Below are 26,350 nucleotides of genomic sequence, written 5' to 3' on the forward strand. Positions count from 1 at the left end.
AAGCACAGAGGCTAAAGAGCTGTGACCTTTTGGGGAATGGCAAACCAAAAATGTAAATTCTAAAAATGCAATAGGCTCTCAGACGTGCTCAGTCCTGGTAGGATCCTGTTACCTATCTCACATTTGCCTTTCAGGAACACACCATTTGTGGAAAAGACTCCAGAATATCACCAAAAACAGGATTGGGCAATTTCAAGTCTTTGATGAACCATCATTCCAGGTATTTTGATGTGCTTTCATTTGCATAATGTTCTAAACAAACTGCTGCTTTTTAGTAAGAATTCTGTGTTGCAATGAAAGAACAATCTGGCCACATTAAAGAAATCCCTAAGAAAAAAGTGCTTCCCTCAAAGAACCATAAAGGCAATTTTCCAAGAATCACAGGAAGGACTGTCTAATTTAGCACCAGAGGTAAGGGGTAATTCTCTCTAGCAGAGAGGGGATGGACAGATGAAAACACTAAATGCAGAAAAATCTTAGCGATAAAACTAAAAACTCCTAACTGCTATCAAAAAAGAGCTGACAAAGAAAAGTGAGGGCTGTACAAAGAGCTCACCTGTGAGGAATATTGAATGTGGCACTGGAGCAGGGTCCTTTGCCCTTTTAGTCACTGGTAATTGAAGATTAACATCTAAAATTTGTGTGCTTTTCCCCTGCAAGTTTGTAGTTGATTTGTTCTCATTCCTTCAGTGAAATATCCTGCAAAGCAACAAAAAAAGCAATAGGGTAAGACAGGTTCCCCAGATGTGGTGGGGAGTGCTCAATGAGTGTTTGTCTGCAACAGGAAATAAGTGCCTGTTTGCTCTGCCACTGTGGTGTGTTTTATCATGGCATAAAATCACAGTGATTTCATTATTAGCCTGATCAGCAGATACTCTGCACTGGTGAGTGCCCTCTGCATAAGTCACAGATGAGACATTCTGTTCAGAACGATCTGGTACACTTTTCTGGGAGAGGGAAGAGGAATTAAAGAAAGATCCAGGTCAGGAGGAAGGAAATACTGATGATCTCTTCAGGGGCTGTGCTTGTTCCACTTCTTTTGAATGTGCACGCAGTGACAGCTCTGTGAGTAAAATACCAGAAGAATGTCCATGAGCTACCACAGTGTACACATTTCAAAACAATCTAATACCTGTTCTCTGTTGTATTCAGATCAAGTGAGGGTTTTTCCTGAGAAGACTTAAGGATTGAGGTTTACACCTATTAGGAAAAAAACCACTTCTGCATTACTTCTGCTATGGTACATCTGGCAGTGCTCTTCATGTCACCTGGGAGAAGAGGGGCACAAGGTTTCCCACATCATCTCCTTTCTTGCCAACCCTTGAGGCTTCCAGGAGGGAGATATCTCTTTGTTCTCCACCTTAAAGAAAATAAAAATCTGAATTAGTGGCCTTGGTTCAGTAGGGCATTTCAACACCTAGTTTAAAGCATCAGATGGGCTCCAGTGAGTACAGGAAGTGTGGGGGCAGTCAGAATGACACAAGCACATATGTAAATATTTTCGTGGATGAGGCTTCAAGTTGCATTTGGGAAAATGTGAGGTTACATAAAGAAAAGAACACATTAATTCCTTTTTTTTTTTCCAACAGTATTTAACTGCATTTTTCTTGAAGTAGTGATGTGTGAAAAGCTGCACTATTGTAGATAAAAATATATTAAATGAGGTAGATTAAAGATTTGGAAATTAATTTCTCAAGAGACCTTTTCGAGTCTAGACTCTACTGATATATCCTGCCAATTTGTTTGTCTGGTCTCCCTGTGAACATAACATTTGATACTGTAGGCAATTCAGAGATGTCTGATAAGCTTGCTGCTTCCTGCAGCACTCTGTATTTACGATTAACTTCTTAAATACAACTTTCAGCTTCTCTGCATCACCCCCATTCTGCATTTTTTTTCACCACATGCTTTCTGCTTTTTGCACCCTGTGCCTTCATCCCATGTGAGACCATTCTCAGCTTCCAAATCTCCTGTGAGGACAAGGATCTCTGAGCTCCCACCTCCTCATCCAGTTCACCCTCTGCCTGCTGGATGCACACTCACTGCTGAACTGGTAGGATTCGATTGTGATCTTCCTTGTTACCTGTCCTCACCCTTTGCTAGTTTGTACTTGGATAGGAGGTGCTGGAGGGAGAGGTAAACCTAAGGAATTAAAGGGGTCTCCACTAGAAAAATTCCAGAAACTAAGCTCATCTTCAGGGGGTGATGCTGTCTCATAAATGGTACTTCTTGCAGTGCCTTTACTGCTTTTTAGTTGAGCACACAATGCAACTCCATAATTAAGCTGCAGGCATAATATCACAAATGGCTTTTTTCCCTGTTTTTAATTTTCTTTCTTGTAGTTATTAGCAGGCCTACTAGATGTGAAGAACAGTTGTGCTTAAATTTTGCCATTTTAGATTAGAAAACTCATGGTGTTACCTGAAAATTATCTCTTTATTGCAAGCTTGATAAAGCACATTTTTTCTGAATGCCTTCTGTTGTCCAGATATTTTGGATTGAAAAAGAAGGGCTGGAATATTTGGAATTCAAATTTAAAAATTACCTGGGAATAGGAGAAATCTACAAACCTTGACATTTAGGGAGACCAGACCAGTCATCCACAAGGCAAGTCATCTCTGTTTGGAAAAGTGTCTTTACACCTTGACCTGCAAGTAATGAATCAAACTGAGTTCCAAGTCAATATCCAGGCCTGCTTAGGTTGACTTTCTGTGAAGAACCCATTACAGGATGCCAGTAAACATCCATAGGGATGGAATTAAAGAATCCATATTGTTTAATTTTCATCATTCAGATAGGCCAGCATTAAGAAGCACCCTGCACAAGCTATCTCATCTCTGCCCCTCAACATCCCTGTAGTGCTGTGGTCAATCACCTAAGTATCCAAGAAAGGAAGAGCAGCTGGAATAAACTCTGTATCTTGGTGCTGCAGAATTAACTGGATGGTTAAAATTTATTAGGATTATTTTTTTTTTTTTGCCACAGGGGCAATATAGCATGATTCTAGCGTGCTTCTTAGAGATACTGGCACTGGTCTCAAAACAAAACCCCAAAGCCCCAGAAAAAGGCATTATTTTAGGAATATGTGTTTCTGTATCTTGATCCCACCAAGGGGTAGAAATGTTCACATTTTCTGTAGCAAGGATGCAATGTGGCTTGCTAGGAATAACCTTTACGTATCTTTGTGTGCATCTAGCATTAACAAATGCTTCCCACCTTACAGATTTCCTCTGGGAAGTTTGCTTCCTCTGGCTAATAGCAAGTTCCCAGTAAAATCAGTTTGTAATACACATGCAGAGGAGTCTTTGTCAGAAAGAAATTCCTCCCAAACCATGGATAATCATTATCCACTCTGAATTAACTAATTATCTTTTGGAAGTTTTGTTTATTGTGTGGAAAAAGAAACAAGGAGTTCTCTTGCCAGCTCCCTCAGAAGTGGCCTAAATGCCCACTGTCTGAGGGAGATCACAGGCTCAGGCCGCTGTCCCATTGTCCAGCTGGGTGCCTGCAATAGCCTGGCCCCATAAAACAGACATTTAGCTGAACAGAAGCAATTAGCCCTCCATCGTGGCCCCTGCTCACAATAGCAAAACCAGCTGATGTTCCCTTAACTTGAAACAATGGGAGGACAGGCATGGGCTGTGGAACTCTTACAAGCACAGTAACTCCTTCCAGAGGGGGACCGTGAGAAAGTGGAGCCTGTAAAGAGCCTTTCAGTGGATGAACTCCTGAACAGTCTTTTATCCAGTGAACTCATCAGTCAGCTGTCTGTGGGTGCAGCTCTCTTTAGAAAACCCCAGCTCAACTGCACCATGCCAGTCTGTAGTGATAAACCTTCCTGCTGAATGATATTCTGTCTCAGCGCTGTGTTCACCCCGGTATGGATTTATTCAGCAGTATCTTTTCCCTCCAGCCCTCTTTCACATTCCTTACTGTGCTTGTTCCTCTTCCTAATGACCTGGGAATAGCAGTGACCACCAATGAGAGCATGGCAAGAACTGAATGTTGCTCCTAACAATGGCAGTGAGGTTTCACTTAAGAATCAGATGCTGAGAAAATTCCAGCAAAGAAGCTGGTGAGCTCAGAAATTCAGCCCTTCCATATGGATCCAGTAATTCACTTCCTTCCTTTTGACTACTTTCTCCTCCACTTTTGCCATCACCCCTAATCAGTGGATACCCAGAACTCAACTGCTAGCAATAAGGCTATGTTCAATAAATGGCAGCTCTTTAAAGCTGTGTACAGCACTTTGCCCCTTCCCACCTGGGATGTCATCCAAGCACCTTCAGGCAATAGTTCATCACTTGCAAGTACGAAACTCTTTGAAAACACAAGGCCTTTGCCAGCGGCAAGGCAAAGATACCATTAATTTTGGGAAAACAGTCCACAGTAAATAGAACCATCTATTTTATTCAGCATCGTTGGCAACAGTCCAGTGATTTGGTTTCCAGCTGATGCCATGAGTTTTCTGTAGGCACACATTCCTTATGAGCTTTGTTTCTCCTTGTCCTTGTGCTAAATTTCCCTCTAGTGTAGCAGTTTGGATACCACAGCCCCAGAGTTCTGATTTCTGCCTGAGCAGGCCTGTTGCCAGCCAGATGCAAATGGATATTCTGTTGCTTTTGGAATTTCCTTTTTAAAACCTAATCTAAAATCAAATAATATTTAGTGATTGAGTAAGAATTGTCAGTGAATGTCACAGAATGATTTGGGTTGGAAGGGATATTTCAAGACCACCTAGTCCAGCCTCCAAGATGTCTCACTTTTGCTGCTGTTACCATAGTTTGCATTAAAAAACCTTTCCTTTGTTCATCCCCATCATGGATCTGTTTCTCCATAATGTCTCCTCATTAAATCTTCTGCAAGAGCTAACAGAGTTAGTTCTAACATCCCAGTAGAGGATACTGAGAAGACTGGTAGGACTTTGTGGTCACTGAAATGTAACTCCGAAAGTGCCACTGGAAGAATGAGGAGTGAAATAAAAGAAAAGCCACTACATTTATGAACAAGCAGATGGTACCAGAGAGCCCCTACCCCTGGATTATCTGACCATCCAGGGACCTGGGTAAAAAAAACAAACAGATTTACTGATTTTATGGGCATTCTTCTCTTGCTCACCGATAGATGGGAGCAGAGATTTCTCTACTCAGGAAATTTTCAGGCTACAGTGCTTGCAGTTTTTTGTACACTGTGAGTGGCAAAAACCAAAACCAAACAATGTCAATATAGCTCATTCATGTGTCCACAGGGAGAAGGATATTGTTTTGTTTAGTAGCATAGAGATGAGGTTTGTAATGGGAATCAAATAGAAACCAGGAGTCAGCATTCTTGTACTCTTTAACATTGGAATTCTCTGGTTTGCTATCTAGAACTGGTCAGAAGGTATTGAATAAATTTACAACCCCTCATTGTTATTTCCCAGGTTATAAGAACATTTTGCTTGTGTCCAAGCCTTTACAAAAGCAATTGAATGTGTCCTAAACTTCCATCCCTTTTTCTTAAAAGATCAAGGAGGAGAAGCTGTCCAGATGTAAATAGCTCAGTCTCTAATGAGATAATCAGTGAATTGCTCCTCTCTTGTGTTAGAAGCATTTAAATTACACTATTGCACTTAGGGCACTCTGCCCTTCTGACTTGCATAGCAGGATCACAGCACCTAACACAAGCCAGACAAATAACTTCAGCAATTTGCTTTCAGAATAGGTCCCTGCCCTCTGACCTCTGCTGTTCATCAGAGGTGAGCCAAATGCTTTGTTAAGAAAATATTAATTGGGCCTGGCACTCCTCTAGGGCCAGGCACGTCACAAACAGTTTCTAACAGCAAGGAGCTGTTTTCAAGAAGCAAAATCTTGTTTATTTTCTGCTCAACAGGAGCCTGACTTAGCCATACTGGAGGTGAGGCAAAGCTTCATCTGAGGAAACCTGGGAATGGCAGTGCAGCACCTACTCAGGTGCCAACTGTGTGGCAGTGACAGGACTCCTCCAAACTGCCAGTGAGGGAGAGGAGAATCAGTTTGCATAGCCTGATGTTAGTTGGTTTGTTTGGGGGATATTTTGTTAATTCCCTCTATTCCTGCATAAATATTTTGTGCAAGCATAGTAAGAATATAAATTTAAGTGCCCCAGAGCTACCTATAAAGACAGGGGTTGGTGGGACAGAGAGTAAAGAAAATCTCTCTCCTGCCCACTTTGGGACATGGGCTGGTGTTTACAGCATGTCAGCACAAACTGGAGGTCAGCTCACTGTGAGGGGCTGCCAAGGAATACCAGGAATGTCTGCAGAGGTAGAACATGGTGCTGAGGCAGAAAAGGGGGATTTTCTCTCTGCTGTCCCTCTCTGTAGCTCGCCCCAGCCAGGGGCCTTTGTTAGGCAGCAGTGGGATGTAACCAGGGAGATGCTTTGCCTGAGCTTCTGCCTGGTTCTCAGTCAAGCCCTTTATTCCTTATTTGGTTTTCTTTCACTGATATTCACTACCATGTTCATAATTTAGAACTGAAACTTCCAGAGGTAAGCAGAAGGTGGGAGCATCTGGAGCTTTCATGAGAGAAGCAGCCAAGCTCCTGAAGAGAGCCAAAAGAAAATGTACTTACCTAAACTCATTCGGTCTTCTTTTTTAAGAGATTTCTTCTTTATATTAAAAGTGAGTTTGCCACCCTTCCTATGAACCCAGCCTTCCAAGACACACAAACCTTCCAGAGTCTTGATCTTGTCCCAGGGTGTGATGTTGGCTTTGAGCAGCATTTCTCAGCTTTTTTTCATGTCATTTGCTTTACTCCAGGGGAAAGATCTCTCCAGCTCATTTTCATGACAGTGCTTCTCTGATGCAGGAGTCTAAAGTGATGACTTTTTTTTTTTAATTCTGGCAGAAATACTGCAGGTAACACTACTGTTTACTTGCACAGCTAGAGCAGAAGTTGCCAAAGCTCTCGGGGAAGAAAAAAAAAAAAAGAAAAATAAAGGCAGCTGACTGCATGCTAACTTTGGAAGTTAGAAACTCTGATTTGTAGTTTGGCTGTGTTCCAAATTTATCAAAGCCATGCCTTCATTCTAGTAATGAGCTCCACTAACCAAACTCCTATACATAAAGTTGACTTTTGACTTCCTAATAACAGTAACAGCAGCCTTTCTGAAAAGATAGTTTCTGTTAGTGATGAGTTAAAAATTAAAATTCAAACTTTATCCTGCAAGAGCGAGCAGTTTCACACATTTTTAGACTGTTTGTGGTAACATGGAGGAGAAGTACTGCAAAATCACTCAACAAAACATCAGATTAAGATGCCCTAGTGATTAAAAATTTAAGGATGACAGTGCTCTTTACCTTGTGTGCCCCTTCTGATCTGTAAACCAACAAAAGCTCTTGTGAAATGTGAATGCAGAGGCTCTAGGCCCAGCCTGGGCTTTGCACTCAGGTGATTGGGCTTTGATGGCCCCACAGCATTTTAGTTTTATATAATCAGCTCTTTTTGTTATAAGCTGTGGGCTTCAGATAACAGCCATAACAAACAATTTCAAGTGGAATCAGCACCCTGGGTACCGACCAAGACAGAAAACATTCAGAAAAATCAAATATTTCTTACGTTTTGTAATCACCTGTCTTACAGCAATCGAGTGTTGACTGGTGTTTGCTGACAGCTTGCTTTGCAGAAAAAACAAAGTGAAAGAGACAGGAAGAGAGGGCTTTTCTGCATTTCTGGTAAACCTGTAGTTATGGCCTTCAGTGATAGATTTGCCAACAGCAAAGAATAAGACAAATATGGGCAATCTGAAGTGTCTGGGAGCAAACTCACACATGCCTTCACTGTACTGCTTTTGTTTGCAGAACGTTTCCATCTGGATGAATAGCAGGAACAGGAAAGCATTTGAAGCTAGGAAAACCACCATACTGCTGTCTATAAAGCACTGATAGGATTTTTATGTGGAGCCCTAAAGAGAATGACATGCAGTGCTTTTTTTTTTTTTTTTTTTTTTTTTTTTTTTTTTTGCCAAATCGGAGAGCTCAGATGTTTGCATGCAAAACAAAATAAACTCGGGCATTGAAACTCCTTCCTGAGATGTGGCTGATGCCATGGCATGTCCCCCAGCACATGCACTGTGGCATGTGGGGCACTGCTGGGACACTGCTAATGGCACCCATGGCACAAACAGGAAGGCAATTAGCAGAGAATGATTTTTGCTGATTATTGCTGCAGCTAGAAAGTAGACAAGTAATCTTTTGGGTTTCAGTCCATTTCCTCAGTGCTTTCAAACCAGCACCTAATCTTCCCAGACCCCTCTCTGTGGCTGTTCTTTTCTTCCTTTCTTTTCTTCCCCCCACCACTTTTTGCAGGGACTGTGGCTTATTCTGATTCACTCCATTTCTTTCTTCTCAAACAGCCACAGGGCAGGCTCACTGTTGCCAGGGATATGGTCAATGCATGTGACATCGTGCCACCAAAAACAATCCCGTTTATTTCTGGTGTGATGCTGCTGAAATCGATGCAGCCAGGCTGGGAGCAGGACACTTCAGTCAGCCACGAATTTTTATGAGAAGAATTTTCCTTAAAGGAAGTGTTCTTAAAAAAATAGCTCTCAGGGAGAAATGTGCAAGTTTTGCTCGTAAAGTGGTTGTTGGCAAAGGTTTCCTTGCCAAAGTCCAGTCAGAGTATCAGTGAGGGATGGTAAACATATGCCATCTTGACAAGAAATTAGCTGGTTACATAGAACTGTGGAAAATGTTAGACTTTCTTCTTCCCCTGACCTCAAAGAGCCTGTTAGGAGATTAAGAATCTCCACCTCTCAAAGGTACAGCTGTTGTACCAAAATTCAATTAATGGAGAATAATATTTTGGGAGCAAGAGAAAACACCTCTGTTGCATGTGGAGTGCTAGGAATAGATGGAAAGTTGCCTGTACAAACAGTTCAGCAACTCTGGGATGAATTATAGGAGCATTTGTAGGCATGATTGCCCATCTGTGTAAAACAAGATGTGCAGTCACAGATAGGAATGATGTGCAGGGCAGAACTGTGGGGCTATTATTAACTTGCTCCAGGGCAAGTCCTGTCTCATCACATCCGAGTGTGACCCAAGGAAGTTGAGATAAATCTATATAAGTAAATAAATAGAAGAGGAGGCCTCACTGGGAGGAAACTCAAGGTATGCTATCTACATCTGTGTTTCTGTGTTTGGGGTTTATTTATACTCAAGTCAGATTTTGGACTGTTACTTCTCCACTTGAGGTTTTTTTGGCAGTTCCAGGAGGGCTGAAGGCTCAGATCCAGTGGGTTCCTTCCAGCTGCGCAGCCCAGCACAGGCCATGGGCACTAGCAGGGTGTGGGGAGCTGCAGGACTTCAAACCAGGGATGCTGTCAGGAACTCTGCCTTGCACAGCTCCCCTCTCAAGAACCAGCTGCAAAATGTCAACAGCACCTTCCTCAGAGAACACAATTAATTAAATGAGACTTAATTAATTAGTGTCAGGAAAGCAGATGTAGCGACTATGGCAGAAGTAAACAAATGTACATATTGTAAATTGTTCTGCAAAGGATTTGTTCTGGAATCCCTGTAGCCCTTTCACTCCTCCCCAGGATGCTATTGGGAAGGTCATCAGGGAAAAATGTAAAGATAAACTGCAAATTGATGAGGAACTAATGTACTTTTATAAGTTTATATCTCAGGAAAACAATCAGCAAACAGACTCCTTTATTAACCCCCTGGGACTTGTGGGTGAAATACAATCCTGATATTTAATTTCCAGATCATGCAACATCATGTGCCACAAGTAAGTCAACTGTTTAATGTGAGTTTGAAAAAGAAAATATGGAGCCACCCCAGTCTGGTGTTTGAGTGGAGCCTTTAGACTTTATAAAGGATCTGCAGTGAATGAAATCTCTCATACCTTGTAGATATGAGGATGCTCCAAGCTCAATACAACAGACACTGGAATAGTGAGACAGGCTTGGAAAACTCAGAAAAATTTCTAAGTTGCCTTTCAAAATTTCTGCAAGATTATAAAGAGGACAAATTAGGCTGGCTAGGGATATGGCTGTAGAAGCAAATGGGACTAATGTACTGGAAGAACCAGTTGAGATATTAAGAAACCAAGAGTAACTGTGTTTGAAAGAAAATGCATTGCACAGCCAGTGCCATGCTGAGGGGAACAGCCCCATAGGCAGCCAGGAACAGTCACTTTCTAGATCTCAACAAAGATTTTTACTCTTCACTCTGTGCTGTTGTTTGCTCTGCAGGTAATGATGGCTCTGGTGCAGAGAGGATGGAGCTGGGATGTACTTTAGAGTAGAGTCAGCTCACTAATTCATACTGTGAAGAAGCTGGGACAGTGGAAAATATCCCCTTTCCTTGGTGAAGAGTTAAAGGGTTTAAGGTAAGCAGCAGCAGCCTGTGATCAGGGTGCTTCAAGAGGGAAATTGCAGTTCAGAGGCCACTGCTCTTCCACCTCCTTGTGGTTCCCTTTTCCCCAGATGATGCTGATACAAGTCAGAAAGAGAGGCTTCCGTGGCCCATGCCAGGATATCTCCTTGGTTTGTTCAGGTGACAGCATTTCCTGGGCAAAGGACTGCCAAGTACCAAGCTGCTCATGAGTGCTGCTCCAGGGCTATGGGCTGCTCCCCACTATGGTGAGTGCATTGCCTGCTCACAGGAGATATTTGTGGATTTGGGGTTTTGTATTATGGGCTTTGTGCTCATCTGAGTTTCTCCTTGCTTTCAAAAGCCAGGATTTAAAGGTGAGTACCTCTGTTTTACCATGGTGCAGTGAGTTGCCAACTTCCTGAAGGGAATGAGTTTGGTTTCTGTTCACAAATATTCGCTTCTTTAGTGCTTGTCTCAAACAATTTTTATTCCAGTGAGTAAATGAGCAGTGAAACAAGTAATGAAGGTGCAAACAGAACAGCTAGAACAAAGTTTAAACATCATTCCAAACAAACCTACCCACAGTTCAGGCAGCTGATAAGGCAGATGGATAATTAATGCCATGGGTTAGGACCTGGGCAGGCACTGCTGGTGACCTTGGTAGTTGCTTTTGGCACTTCATTTGGAAATCTCTTTTTCCTGCTTTAGGTATTGGCAGAGTAGCACAAGACCATCTTGCATGAGGGATTGGGGCAGCAGCAAGAGTGCTTGACTTTTTTGTGTCTTAAAAGGAAAACAAAGCCTTTTAAAAAATGTTTGAAATCCTTCTTTTTAATTCTCTCTCGAAGCTGAAATCTCCTTTTTTAAATGTGACAAATGACTCCTTTTCTTCCTCTGCTCTCTCATTTAAAAATTTACTTTTTGTATGCATTCTAATGCATTTTAGAGTTCTTACAAGACAGCTCTGCCAGCTATCAGCTTCCAGCTACAGCTTCTATGATCTGAGCACCTACTCAGGCAATGGTAACTTTACATTAAATAGTCAGTGTCAGGTTTTACACAAACAGAAAATAGAAATAATATCCAGGAACTAAATGCACTAGAAGCCAACCAGCTCTCTGTAACATCCCATCCTATTATTATACCTCATTTTAGATAACACTTAAGAGGCAGGGGGTAATTAAAATAGTTGAATTAAATGCTCTGATAACAAAGAACATTTTCTTGTTTGTAAGAAATTATTGGTTAAATCATACAACTTCTACCTATGCAGAAATTCTGAGAGTGAGTCCAGCACCATGACTGCATTTCAGAGCCCAAGCACATTTGTAGACCTTGTACCAGTAGATGTCCACAGGCATCACCTTTCCTGCCTCTTCCATTTGCCTGTCCTCGTGCACACCCAACACAGTGCTGCCAGTGCCTTTCCAAATCCCTGTTCTTTTTCAGCACTCAGTGAATGACAAGCCAAAAGCAAATGGTATCAAATTTGGCCAGGCAGGGCAATGTCAAAATGAGGCCCAGCAGGGTGGTGTGGCTGCAGCCTTTGCTACCTGCCTACAGCTGAACAGGTTCCATCCTCATATCCTGTGCATTCGGCTTAATTGGCCTGGCCCTTCCAAAGAGAGGCAGCAGCACTGATTTACTGCACTGTATAAATGTGTTTATAGCTTGGCACCAGCACACTTACGCTCACTATTTTCCAACATGGATTTCCAATAAGCCCTTTGCTCAAATGAGTCTATTAACTTTAAAGTGCCTGAAGGTGAAACTGAATTATGAGAGGCAAGCTTTGGGGGTTGAAGCCCAAAGCAGCTGGGAAAGGCTCCTGGAGTCTTCTGTTAGTACCTGTTGTGGTTGATATTTATATTAAGGAAAAATAATGTAGAAAGTAAAAGCAAACCTGGGACACACATGGCCTCAGCCTGAGCTGTCTTTCACTTCAGCTGGCACTCAGACCCATCCCATTCCACAGATTATTAGAGCAGCTCCTGATTTAAGCCAATGTGCAATCAGAACATAGCCCATTCCTTCCTCTCCTTATGAATTTAACTTCCAAGAGCCACATTGCCCTGTTTCTGCAGAGAGGCACCACAGCCTGGGGAGAAGCTCATCTGACCGTGGTCACTTTGGCAGTGAATTTCACAGCTCTGTTTGGTCTCTGGTGTTCTGCAGACCTGGGACACACTTCCCTCTCCTCTCCCAGCCTGGGGGGCTGCACAGAGCTGCTTTTGGAGCCTCTCAGTGCTGCCTTGCTTGCTGCCAGAGGGGCTGGGATACTTCCATGTGGAACACCAATTATCATCCCTGTAGGAACAGGAAATCAGGCAGAAAGTTTTAGTGGACCCCTAGGTACAGTCCATAATTACCTACCTGTATTTGCTCAAGGTTACATCTCCCCAACTAAGTTGTAAGACTGATTTCTAGTTGCTAATAGCTTGACTTCATCTGGAATAAGAAAGGAACTCCTTAATAACCATGGAGGAAAAAAAGATTCATAGAGAATGGAATTAAATTAGGAAAATAGAATTTTCGAGGTATGTCAGGGGTAAAACTGCCATAGTAATGTCTGCTAAACTGTGGAATGATCTCCTGGGGTGAGTAAGTGATGGAGGCCCTCAGCGTGAAGAATTAAAACAGCATTAGGCAAAGCCTCAGGGAATTAGTGTCTGAGGAGGCAGCATGGCCTGGCTGTGGCAGTGCAGTTACTGTGCCTGTGTGGGAATATCCATTGTCCTTACACAGAACCTGTTCTTCTCCTGTAAAATGTGTTGTATTGCTCAGGTAACTGGGATCTGCAGAGTACTAAATCCTGCCTGCAATTAAACTGTTGGGAATCTTACAGGCTGATCCAGCAGCAAGCCCTCCGAGGACACCAGTGACTCTGGCTGATGCTCCCCTGTCCCATCCTCAGCACGTGATGCCTTAAAAATTCTCCAGACTTACATGAGGTAGAACACGGGTATTACTGGGCATTTCTGCATTAAGAAAAAGAAGTCTCTTTTCGCTTTTACAATTCTTTTTATCCCAAGTTATGGGCTGTTCCAAGGAAATATGGCTACTCTGTCAGTTGGGAACTGCTCCCTTTCCACTCCAGTTACTTTTTCTGCCATGTCAAACCATGACATGCTAGTAAAATGTTTATGTAACAAGTGAAAAAAAATCCCTGTGCACCAAGGTCAGGGTGCAGCGTCTTTCTCTCTGTGGAGATCAGCTTGCATTGCCTTGTTTCTGGATGACATCCATATGAAAAACTTGCAGATGTAATGAGAGGATGCAGTTTTTAATTTAAAATTATGATGTGCTGTTATCACATTATTAAATTGAATTTGTGAATTTTTACAGAGTACCCAAATTTAGGAAATAGTATTTCTTGGTGCAGTATTTCTGGGACCTGCTGTGATGAGTAAATACTGGATTCCATAGACAGTCATTCAGAGTAAAGACAGTGGGATTAGATGAGAGAAAATTCACAAACTTGCTTTGTATAACACTCAGACATCTCACACAGAGTGAGAGATTTTACCATCCAAAACAAACGTGTGGACTCATGCTAGTTATGACCCTTTTAGCTCTTCTCTGGAAATTCTTGTTTCTGCATAAAAGAAGAAACAGGAGCAGAGAAGAGGCAAGTGAGGAAATGCTCCCTCTCCAGTCTGGACTAAGTGTGGAAAGCTGAGGGGAGTGGGGCTGGCTGAACCTGACCTAGGGTATGCAAACAAATCCATCTCCTGTGGCTTGCCTCCCCGTGAACCTGGGAACAGAACCTCTGCAGGTAAGCAGGATTGCTTCAAAGATGTGTGGTGGCAATTCTTGTTTTCCTTTGTAACACAGAGTATGTGGAGCCCCTGGATTTTGTCTAGCCACTCAGACCAAGGCATTCAGTCGCCTGCCTTTAGCTCCCTGGCACCAGTTATGAGGCAGTGCTGACAGACTCTTCAAAGTCTCATGGTTTGGGTCTGTTTAGGGAAAAAAAATTGTCTTTTGCCACTCACCAGATATGCTGGAGGGCTCAAAAAATAGGCGTGGAAAAGCAATGGCCATAGCTACTGTCCTGGCTCTTTGCAGATGTTGGCTTTCCCATTCCTCATGTTAAACTGCTGCTACTTCACAGTGCACTTCATCTCCTGGAATGAGGTTGGTGCCATTCATTTGTCATCTGTATTTTTTTCTGTATTTGTTGGGATTCTTTATAGTCTGGAAAGCTTATCCCCTATAATTTTTGGTTTTACTTGACTGGCTCCACTTGCATGGTAATTCCCTTCCAGCATTTCCCATCATGTCTCAGAATGGCTGTGGGGGCTGCACCAGGGAGAGCCAGGATCTCAGTGGAACTCTGTAGCACAGGTTCACCAGAGATGTCTGATCCAGCAAAACTCTACATCAGCCTGGGACCCAAAATAGATCATTGCAATGGAAACTGAATCTTTCATTTTCTCTTTGTATTTTCTGCCCTTGCTTTTGGTTTGTTTTCTTCTCTTTTCTTTTCCCTTGCAATTGTCAAGGCAGCATCTGGGAGTTTTATGAAACAAATGTTACCCATTAAAAGCCCATCACTGCCTGCCAGAAAGGAAAATAGCATCTTACTGAAAACAATATGTAACGGTTATTGCTGTCTTGTTGCAAGTTATGCCCTTGAAAAATATTAGGGGCTTATTTAGTAGCAACTGATGGTGAGAAAAAGCCCAGCTAACAAGAAAATTAACTGTTGCATTATCTTTTACACAGCTTCAAACAACATCATACAAATGCCTGGTTTGTTGTGTTCATAGCTGTGTTTAGAGTGGCTTCAAGGACAAGGAATAACACTTCCCCATTATGCTTTTGTTGCCTCAGTGTTGGAGTCATAAATAATTCCTGTCTGGTTTCACGTACCGGCCTTGGAGCAGTGATGGAGACTCCAGTCCTGACCAGGAGAGCAAAACTCCAGCCACGTGAGTAAGAAACCCCCTGCACACCCAGCATGCCTTGGGCACTACCTGAGAGACACTGTGCTTCCAAGGACATTTTTTACCTTAAGTTGGCACCCTCAGCACCTGTATTGCCAGGCCAAGCTGCTGATTCACTCACAGACTGTTAATCTTTTTTGTTGTTTCCATCTGAATCTATTTTGTATTGCCTTTTAGAATTTTACCTTGTATTAAAATTAGGATTACTAAAATAGAATTATTTTTACAATTATTAAAAATATAAACATTATTATATATTATATATGTTATATAATATATAATATATATTATATATTGTATATTAGATATATTATATATTATATATTATATATTATATATTATTATATATTATATTTATATATTAATAAAAATATAAAAATTATTTTTACAAATCAAATTGGGAAACACAGATCTTTTCTCTTGAAAACAAAGCAGTAATTTCTGCACACCTCAAAGCCCCTCGCTCAGCACAGACTGGAATCAAAACTGGTGGCAGAACTTGTCCTTCCCAAGAATGAGTTCCTATGAAGAGGGTAAGTATGACTGAGGGTAATGGCCACAATCCCTGACAGCCTCAGGTGTGGCAGCAGTGGATTTCCACATGCTTCCAGCCAGGGACAGGGAACCTTGGCTGAGCACAGAGCGCTGAACGAGCCTCGAGAATCTGGTGTCAGGCACCTCATCACCTCTGCCCTGACACTTCACTGCCCCTTGTTAACCCTTCTCTTTTTATGGCCCTGTAGGGAAAGGAGTTGATCCTACTGAAACATCCCGGAGGCTGCCAGCGAGGAGCTGCAGAGCTGCCTGAACACAAGTGCAGAGGCACACGTTCTCCGTGGGGATCAGCGTGCTCTGACAGGGCTGAAGCTGCTCCAGCTCCACGGGACAGGGACACAGAGCAGCCCCAGCACAGCCAGGAGGCTCTGAGCTGACACCAGGCTGATGGGGAACAGCACTTGTGCCAGGATTAGCACTGGCCCCTGACAAGCACATTTACACTCATTCCACGTGGATGGGGACTGGCTGACAATTCCCTGCATTCCAGTTTGGAAGAAAGAGTTTCATGTTTGAAGAGTATTCTAGGATGGAGAGATGTGAAACAGATAACAAAGCTGCACCATGGAAATTGTGATGGAAAGTCCATGTGCAGTTTGGAGGCACTCATCAACATGACAGTAAATGAACATCTAATAATCTCTGTATCACAAAACTACAAGGAACACAAGATACCCAGTATTTTCCTCAACCTCATTTCTGATTCCTTTTGAGAACTGTTGATACCACTCTCTGGCATCATCACCAGTGTGGCTCCATTCATTCATCTCCATCATCCTGGCCGTGGATCAAAGCTGCCTCTGCTGGCTGGGATTTGTCTGCGGCGTTCCTGAGGGATGTTTGCAGAGACTGAGCTGGGCCAGCAGGGTCACTGAGTGTGTCAAGCTGCATTTAGCAACAGGGAGAAGCACTTTTCTTATTTTTTTTTTTTTTTTTTTTGAAAATACTGGGGAGCTGGTCAGCACACAGAAGTGTGAGAAAGGAAGAAGCAGGAAACCTGGAATATGAGAGGCAGTGAAAATCCCAGGGTGGGATACCCTCCCAAGCCTGCCCTGGCAGTGGGATGGCAGTGGAGTGGCACAGAGACATGGGCTGGGAATTCCAGGAGCAAACCAGGGCATGGCAATGAGGACAGGCTGGAGCTGCAGAGCCTTCCTGAGTGCCTTGCATAGGGAGTGATCCACATGAGTTCCCATGGAGCTCTGGGAAAGTGATTATGTGTGTTCCAGGAAAAGCAGGGATGTTCTCACTGTGGTGTTGGTAATGGCAGGAAGTGTTGGAGCTCTTCCCAAACACCTCTCTGGCACCAAAATGTTCCAGGCATGAACAGCCTGGCAGTGCATCCACCTGGAACTGAGGTAGCTCCATGGCTCCTTCAGCTCTGGGGCTTTGTGTGACCTCTTGTGTCAGATAACGGAGAGCTCCGAGCCTCTGAGCTCACAGACCCTGGTGATTTCATGGTGGGAATCGAACCTCGTTTGGGCTCAGCTTTGCTCTTCCAGCTTCATTGGTGCTCCTTGTTTCGGGGTGTGTGGCACGCATCTGATGTTCAACCGTGTTATTCTCAGAGCAGAGTCAATACTGGCTGGAGCCCATTCAGCAGAGCCAGGGTTGGCACTTCTGAGGGGAATGGAGCAAACACAGACTTGCTCTTTTACCGTGGAGAGTGAAAACAGGGCAAGTTTGCCTTTAGAAGTGTGAGTTTCCTTGCGTTCCTGCAACCCCCTGTCCTTATGTTGCTCCTTTTTGTCTTTTAACATAAAACAATGCTGCCTCATGTTCCACAGCATAGGAAATAGAGGAGACTTTCTGGATAGAAGCTGGATGGTTCCCTACTGCCTCCAGGCTTGTTCTGTAATGGATTTTTTGTGCAAACTCCTTACAGGGGCATTGAACAGGCTGCTGGTGGGAGGGATCCTTTCTGTGCTGTCTGTGGTTTGGAAACCCCTCCCTCCATTCAGATCAGCAGCTTGACTCAGGTAATAAATGCCCCAGACAGAATTTGGTGTTGCCATCCAGCTGCCGGTTAAATGTGTCATTTTTCAGTCCCATTCAGTTCTTTCCTTCCTGCTGGTATCAGCCTGGCAGCCGCTGCAGCGATTTCCCCTCCGTTGGCTCGGTGAGCTCCAGGCCCGGGAGGTCGGGCAGGGCTGCCTCAGGCACTGAACTCAGATCCCGTCACTTCTCCGGACAGGCCGGAGGCAGAGCAGGAGCTGTGGCTCCACACTGGAGCAGCACCTTCCGTCCTCTCCTCTGCTCCCCCGAGCCACAGCAGCGCCTGTCAGTGCTGGGGGCAGAGGGGCAGGGCTGCCGTCGGTGATGGGCAAGGAAATGCTGCTTTTCCCCTTCCAGGAGAGAGCATTTCCCAGACAGAAACAGGAATTCTGCCCTGCTCCCCAGGGGCTGTTGAAGGCTGGAGAAGCAGTGGCCGCAGGCTGTGGCTTGGGCCTATGGGAATATTCAGCACTTGGGCAGGATTGTTGTTCAGCAGGGCTCAGTGAAGTCAGGGTGTTTTAAAAGGGGCCCTTTCAGTTCCCAGAGAAACAGATTCTGTCCACAGGAACCTGAGGGTGTGTGGAACTCGGTGGTAGCTGAGCAAGCAGAGCTCTTCCATGCCAGTTCCTGTAACTCACCCTACAAACTCCCCAAGGCACACAGCAATCCTCAATGCCAAGGCTGGAATCTTCCAGGGCTGAGGTGCCAGTGCTGCACAAGGTCAGGTCCCTGTGCCAGGGGACAGAGCTTTGTCTGCACCACTCATTGTTTTATTGTCACCTCTCCTTGCAAGCACAGTCAAGTTCAAAGATATTTGAGTGAAGCAGGGATTTCTTGGTGTTTGCCACTGCTGTTTCTAGAGAACGGGGTCTTCTGGAGGGCATGAGGAGTGAACTCTCTCTCTGGTCTTGGAAACGCTGCGTCTCTTCTGTTTTGAGTTTCTGATTCATTTTGACAGCACCTGACACATTCCTGCCTTAAAGGTCAGAGCTGCTCCTTGCCAGCGACATCTGACAAAGGAGAATGTGTGATGGGTTAATCTGCTCTTTATCAACTGAGCCTGAGAGGGAGCTCTTGGAAAGTGGCTGGGGAGATTCACATGAGCACTTCTGAGCCTGTCAAAAGCTCAGCCTGAGCCTCTGCTGAGACAGACTGAAAGTGATCGATGTCACCGCTGAGAAATATTGGGGGATCAAGGCAGATGCCAAGTTTTCCCAGTCACTTAGGATTGCTCTGTCAGTAACCTGACTGCATAACTAAGTCTGCACAGGTGCCCTCCAGACAGAACAAGATTTGCAGGACCTCGCTGTCAAAAGAGCTCCAAAAGAGGTACTTTGTGTTGTTCTAATCTGTGTTTCTGGAGCTGAAAAATAGACAAAGGAATTTTAAAATTATTGGAAAAAACCCTGAACCAACTCAGTTTATTCCATGTACGTCCACAGTGGCACTGCAGGTTTAGCTGGAGTGTTTGGCAATGTAAAGTTAATATTGGGTTTCTCAGAGTTTGGGAATGTGGAATCATAGGCTCATTTAGGTTGGAAAAAAACCCTTATGATCACTGGGTCCAATGGTGAAATACTAAATGGGCTTTGGGCTGCCTCCAAAGAAATTATTGCCTTGCGTCTTGGCAGTGCTGTGCACTTGAGTCTGTTCAAAGTTGAGACCAGCTGAGGAGTGATGTGACACATCATCCTGTACAAAAAAATTAATCTAACTCTATAGAGGTCCAAAAGTGATACACAGGAAAACATAATTGGCCCACTTGATAGATAAGGCTAAAGCAAAGGAATGACTTCCTGTACAAGAGCCCCTGTTCCAAGGAGTTCCAGTCAGAGCCGAGCCCCGCCGCTGCCAAAGCCTCAATGCAGAGGCTCTTGAAAGTGCTGGCTGCGGTTTGCAGAGCCCCTCTGGTACTGAGGTGACACCCACACAATCCCATGCCAAGGAATTCCAGCAGTGTCAGAGCCACCTGGGACCGGGCTCCTCTCCCCTGGCAGCAGAGCTGTGCTGGAGCTGCAGGGACACGGAGCGGGACATTCCCGCCGTGCCACATCCAGCAGGGGAGCGGGAGCTGCCGGGGGAGCGAGGCCTCTGCTCGCTGGCTCAGAGCAATGGGCAGGGGCCCTGTGGGAGCAGCAGGGGCTTCTCCGGGAGAGGAGACACATGGAAAATAGGGAAGGGCATCCTCTCAGCAATTCCACAAAGTTTCCCTTCAAAGGAGCGAGCTCAGAGAGGCCCAACAGCCCCTCAGCTGTGCCCACGGGGCACCAGAGGTGCCAAAGGTGGCAGTGCAAGTCACCCTGCCAGTAACTGGGCAGCACTGACAGTCCAAAGGGAATTCCTGTCCTTGCCCAAGTCAATTCAGTTCATTTGGATGGGGACATGAATTCCTCCTCCAAGACTTCCTCTCTGCAGTCTGTCACTGTTGCCCACAGTCTGTGTTTTGTTTTGCTTACAGAAGTGCCAAAGGTAAAACCTTGAGGAGCACAAAGAGCAGACCTTAATCAGCCTATTTAAATAACTTCAATATCTTCTCACTGAATTTGTTTTTTGGAGGAAATCCTAATTGACTTTGGTTTTATATAGCCAGAGTTAATCCAAAATCTGCCTCTTCAGGCCACTTTCTGGCCTTGCCCAGATCATAACACACTTTTTTCCCCCCTTTAATCTTTCTCCTTGCCAGTAAGGAAATGAAAGGAGTGGGAGATGATGTGGGAGGAGCTCAGTGAAGAGCATTTGGAAAGTTCCTCGCTTCCACCTTTGAAATAAGGAGGGGAGCATTGCCCAACAGGCAGAGGATGGAGCTGGTGGGGATGTCTTGTGAGAATTATAGGGAATTAATATCTGTAGAAGCCAGGTGAGTGCTGAGGTGTAACTGGGAGATGCACAACAGACATTCTCCTATTCCTGGGGAGTATTGGGGTGGCTGTTACTGCTGTTACCACTGTGAATCTCAGCCCAGGGCTTAGGCACCAGCAGCGATAATTTCTGCCAGGTTATGGGGATTGCTGAATGTCTCCTTTGCTGCTCAGTGAGGATCAGCAGTCTCAGTTCTGCTGAAAATAAATTCAGTGGGAACAATGAGGCAAAAGAATAATGAGACCGAATTTCACAAGGACACCTCTCCCTTGTGAGTGCAGGGTGCAGTCCCAGCAGAGCAGGGGCAGCTTTCCCTGGCTGTGCTTTCTCTCAGGACCTGACCGAGCCTCAGAGTTTGGCAGGAAAGGGGCTCCAGTAAAATGTCCCCTTTCTCCTCTTATTGGAGCCCCAGCTGTAGAAAGAAGGAAGCAATGAGGTGAAATAATTGTTTAAAATTACTGAAAATGGGTCTCAATCCCAGCCTCAAAACCGAGAGCCACGATCATCGTGTTTGCCTTCTCCTGAAGGTGTGTGAAGTTACTGCTGTGCCCCAAGCAGATATCTGTGTGTCAGCCTTACAGGCTGAAGTGTTGCAGGTATCTCAGTGGGCAGGAACGGGGTGCCTTGGCTCACCTGCTCCTTACCACTGGATCCAATATCCAGGGATGATTTTCCAGTCACTGCGTGCATCAGTCCCGGCCCTTAGGACAGGCTCCCAGCTCCCAGCTCGGCCCTGCCACTGATCCGGCAGCTCTGGGACACCAAAGGTTTGGAGTGGCCCTGCTGAGCCCTGGCAATAGGTGCAGGGTGGAGGCTTCCCTGGGCAGGGTGGGGAATCCCTGCTTGTTCACAGGCAGAATTCCCGGGGTGGAGCAGTTAGGAGCCGTGGCCGATGGAAAAGGACAGGAGCTGAAGTGCAACAGCTCAGGTGAAAGCAGCAGCTGCCAAGGGAGCTGAGCCAGAAGCAGCTCGGGCAAGGCAGAGGATGGGAATCCTGAAAGGTGAACATGCCAAGGCTGGCAAAAGGCAGAAAGCAAAAGTCCAAGCAAGCAAAAGACAACCTAAACCATGAAGATAAAAAAAACTCTTTAATTTGCCTTTTAGTAATGAAATTACTACTTTGCCTTCCTTTGTTTACCCCTGGGCTTCTCTGTCCTCATCCTGGAATATCTGAAAGGACTTGGGCCAAAGCAGAGCAGTGTTTGAGCTGTCAGGAGCAGCACCTCAGGTTAGATGAGCTGATGGGGCCGGTGAAGCGTCCACAGCCCTCGCTCTGGAGGGGCCGCAGTGGGTGATGAGAGGGTGGCCAGGGATGCCGGGATTCAGGCAGCTCTTCCTGTCACACCAGAAATCTTCCCTTAAATCAGAGCTGTTTGTTCTCCTGAGATGGGATTGTTACAGTGCCTGCACTTGGTGAAACGGTGTCCAAACGGTATTTCTATCCTCAGATCCTCCAGGTCATTATTCCTGCTCACTGTAAGGGTTGGGATGTAGGTAATTCCTTAGAGGAGGTAATCTGCCTGACATGCCCAGCAGCCAGGCTGAACATCCCTCACTTTACAGTCTGCCTTGCTCTGAACACGGCCCACTCATCAACACTGGATGTAGAATGAAGGGGGAATGATACAGGTCCGGTGGAGTTTTGGGAGCCACGCCTGGACTGCCAGAGGAGCAGTTCCTCAGTGCCACAGGAATCAGCTGGAGCTCCACAGCCAGGCAGGAGTGGGCTCCTGATCCCAAGCAGGCACAACCAGAGCCTTCCACTGACTTCACAAGGCTCGGGGCAGGCTCTCAGCTGGTTTTCCTTTGGATTGAGGGAAGTGTTCAGGCCTGAAAGTACTTCCCAGTGCTGCTGGATAATCAGAACTTGGCACAGCTGAGCCACAGCAAGGCTGGAACAACTGGTCAGGGTCAGTGTGGACACTGGGGAAACTCTGGGGCTTTTCCAGCTTCTCGAATTCCTAAGAGTGACCCTGCTGGGATTGTGCAGAATATCATATCCCATGTGAGGGTTACTAGTCATTTATGGATGGAGGAAGCTCTACAAGTTGAAAAAATACTTAATAATCAACTGATCTTTACATGGACAAAGGTAGTTTTTCCCCTCAATCCCCTGCTATACTGGGACTTTCCCTTAACAAGAGCAGTCAGACTCCATTGAATGAATATCACAGAAAGCACATCAAACACGAGATCTGTGTTTTTGATGCTCACTAGCTATAATGTTGGCTCACAAAAAACAGAAGTGACAAAATAAATGTTCTTAAACAAAACAGCAATTTAGTGACCATGAATTCTGAAAACTCAGGAGTTTGGAGCCATAGGTAACCTCTGAGTCAGTATTCATCATGTTGAGAGCTACTCATGAGTTGTATTACCCTGTTTCACAGCTCCAGCTCCCCAAAAGCTGTGCTATTTATTGCAGAAAGAACAAGATGCAATTTGTTTTGCCATTATCTGTGTGATAACAGTGCGTGCCATGCAAATGCCATGAGCAGAGATGGCAGCAGGCTTTGGTCTGAGGAGCAGAACAGGTTGGATTTAGGGCATCCCAATGAGATTAGAGTGAGGCAAAATGTAAGGTAATAGGAGCAGAGGAGCATGTGGATCCATCCAGGGATTTCTGTAGTGGAAAGCTAAATTTGCAAAGATCGGGCATTTGGTTTAATTTATGACTGTCATTTTTTTTTGCTTTTCGAACCTAGTCAGTGGCATGGCACTGGCCGGAGTTTTAAAAAGAGAATGGCATCAGGTGTTATTAATCTTACCACATGTAATTGCATAAAAGAAGGAAAGGAAAGCAGCGCTGTTTGTCTTGGCTTTGAAGCCTGCAGACATTGTGGCTGTTTTGCAAAATGCACTTTGGTATCGGCTGATGTGGGATAGTCTATAAATGAATATGAAAGCTTCTGGCCATCCCTTAATCCCGCTCAAGGAACACAGAGCAAATTCTCCGCTCAGGACCGGCCCTGTCGGCTGCCAGTGCCAGGCTCCAGCCGGGCACTCCCATCCGTCTCCTCCTCCTGGCAAGGAGAGCAGGACCCGTCCCCGAGTCCCGGAGCGGGAAGGGAGTCCGGGCTCGGGCCCGTCCCTCTGCTCCTGCTCCGTGCCGGGGGCTCGCTGCTGCTGCCGAGCCCCGACCGCCGCGGCTCCGGTTCCTCGGCAAAGCCCCGCTGGCCCCGAGAGAGGCGGGGCAGCTGCCGCGGCACGGGAGCTCGTCCCCGGGAGCTGCTCCTTCCCGGCAGCGGCAGCCGGGAGCTGCCTCGCCCCGAGCTCAGCGCTGCGGAGGAACGCCCGGCTCGTCACCGGCGGCTGCCGCCGCGGCCCGGGCACCCGGCAGCGCTTTGGTCCCGCGGGGCCGGGCGGATCCGGGGCCGGGAGCGGCACCGCTCAGTGAGCGGGAGGCGGCACAACCAACCCGGCTGGGGATAGCCGGACATCACACCGGGGACAGCAAGGTATCGCAGATAGGCTGCGGTTTATGGCTTCGTTTCAGGGGAGGCTTCCTGCCTTCTTCTCCGTGTTTTTTTGCTAGTCTGAAGCAGTTCTCACAACAGAATGAAATGTGTGAGAGGTCATTCCCTGTCACCATCTGTGGGGATGTCCACAGTCAATTCCACGATCCTACGAAGTGAGACTAATAAATGGGGCACTTTTCTGGTCTCGGAATCTTGAGTCTTAAGTCCTGTGGGGTTTTTGTGGTGGTGGTGAGTGTGAGGAGGCCTAGGGCTGTGAACCCGGGACTTCAGCGCTGCGCTGCGGCAGCGCGGAAGGAGGCTCGCCCAGGCCTCCAGCGCAGAGCCCGGTGCTGCATTCTGGGGCCCGGGGACCGAGCCCAAGCCCCGTGTGCGATTGCCCGGAGCACGGAGCGCTGGCCCGGCGCTGGCCGGGCCCGGCTCCCGGGGGCGGCTCCGGGGCTGAGAGCGGCGCTCAGGCGCTCCCTCGTGGGGCTCCGCGGCGGAGCCGCAGCTGCGGCCGAGGCTCGTCCCGGAGCCGGGACACTCGCGGGGCCTCTCCCCGGTGCCGATGGGGCGGGTGACGAGCCGGGAGCGGCGCCGCGGGGCTCGTGGGGCCGGCGCTGGGGGCCGGGACCCGGCCCCGCCGCGGGCTCCGGTGCTGGAGGCGCCGGGGCCGTTCCGGGGCGGGCAGGGAGGTGCCGGGGCCGGGGGCGGTGCGGGAGCCGCGGGGTCTGCTCCGGGCCGGGCGGGTCCCGGCCGGGGCTCGGGGACCCCGGTGCGGGCACCGCGGGCCCGGGCACGGCGCGGGGGCGGCCCCGGCCGGGCCTTTCCAGCCCGTTCGGCGACCCCGGGCCCGACGGAGCGGGACGGGAACGCGGGGCCGGGGTCGCCGGCTCCCGCTCCCGGCCCGCTTCTACCGCCCGCGGCGCCGGGACACGGATGGTGACACCGGGACGGGGAGGGTGACACCGGGACGGGGAGGGTGACACCGAGACACGGAGTGTGACACCGAGACACGGATGGTGACACCGGGACGGGGAGGGTGACACCGAGACACGGAGTGTGACACCGGGACACGGAGTGTGACACCGAGACACGGAGTGTGACACCGGGACGGGGAGGGTGACACCGGGACGGGGAGGGTGACACCGAGACACGGAGTGTGACACCGAGACACGGATGGTGACACCGGGACGGGGAGGGTGACACCGAGACACGGAGTGTGACACCGGGACGGGGAGGGTGACACCGGGACGGGGAGGGTGACACCGAGACACGGAGTGTGACACCGAGACACGGATGGTGACACCGGGACGGGGAGGGTGACACCGGGACACGGATGGTGACACCGGGACACGGAGTGTGACACCGAGACACGGAGTGTGACACCGGGACGGGGAGGGTGACACCGAGACACGGAGGGTGACACCGGGACGGGGAGGGTGACACCGGGACAGGGAGGGTGACACCGGGACACGGGTGGTGACACCGGGACGGGGAGGGTGACACCGAGACACGGAGGGTGACACCGGGACGGGGAGGGTGACACCGGGACACGGAGTGTGACACCGGGACACGGATGGTGACACCGGGACGGGGAGTGTGACACCGGGACGGGGAGGGTGACACCGAGACACGGAGTGTGACACCGGGACGGGGAGGGTGACAGCGAGACACGGAGTGTGACACCGGGACACGGAGTGTGACACCGGGACATGGAGGGTGACACCGGGACGGGGAGGGTGACACCGGGACACGGAGTGTGACACCGGGAAAGTGAGGGTTACACCGGGACGGGGAGGGTGACACCGGGACACGGAGGGTGACACCGGGACAGGGAGGGTGACACCGGGACACGGAGGGTGACACGGGGGCGGGGCACGACAGAGCCCCGGGCCGAGGGTCCTGAGTGGCGGCCCCGGGCGGGGCGGGGCGGGGCCGGGCTCAGGTGCGCGGGGCGGGCCGGGCTCAGGTGCGCGGGGCCCCAGGGCGGCTGCGCGGGGCGGGCCCGAGGTGATTTAAAGGCCGGGAGCGGCGCCCGGCGCCATTCGCTCCCTCAGTGCGCGGTGGGGCGGCAGCGGCCGGGCCGGGCTCCCCGGGGGGCCCGGGTGAGGTCTCCCCCTCTTGTCCCTCTTTTCTCCCCCTCCCAGCCCTCACGCCGCTCCCTCTCCGCTCCTGAACACCC

The 26,350-nt window shown here is 47.6% G+C and overlaps 1 protein-coding gene across 36 annotated transcripts in view; it reads left to right on the forward strand.

The window, feature by feature from the left end:
* Positions 1 to 26,350, forward strand: part of PRDM5 (PR/SET domain 5) — a 184,506-nt gene that overhangs the window by 152,534 nt on the left and 5,622 nt on the right. For 24 of the 36 annotated variants that reach the window (XM_085579368.1, XM_085579373.1, XM_085579377.1 and 21 more), the window contains 4 exons: positions 135 to 10,362; positions 10,460 to 10,615; positions 13,195 to 15,283; positions 16,042 to 24,165. The gene's annotated coding sequence lies outside the window, so the exon portion shown is untranslated. The remainder of the gene's footprint in view (positions 1 to 134; positions 10,363 to 10,459; positions 10,616 to 13,194; positions 15,284 to 16,041; positions 24,166 to 26,350) is intronic. The other 12 variants (XM_085579347.1, XM_085579360.1, XM_085579362.1 and 9 more) reach the window with 10 other exon arrangements.

This window comes from Lonchura striata, chromosome 4 (genome assembly GCF_050655825.1).
Source record: "Lonchura striata isolate lonStrDom1 chromosome 4, ASM5065582v1, whole genome shotgun sequence".
Lineage (NCBI taxonomy): Eukaryota > Metazoa > Chordata > Aves > Passeriformes > Estrildidae > Lonchura > Lonchura striata.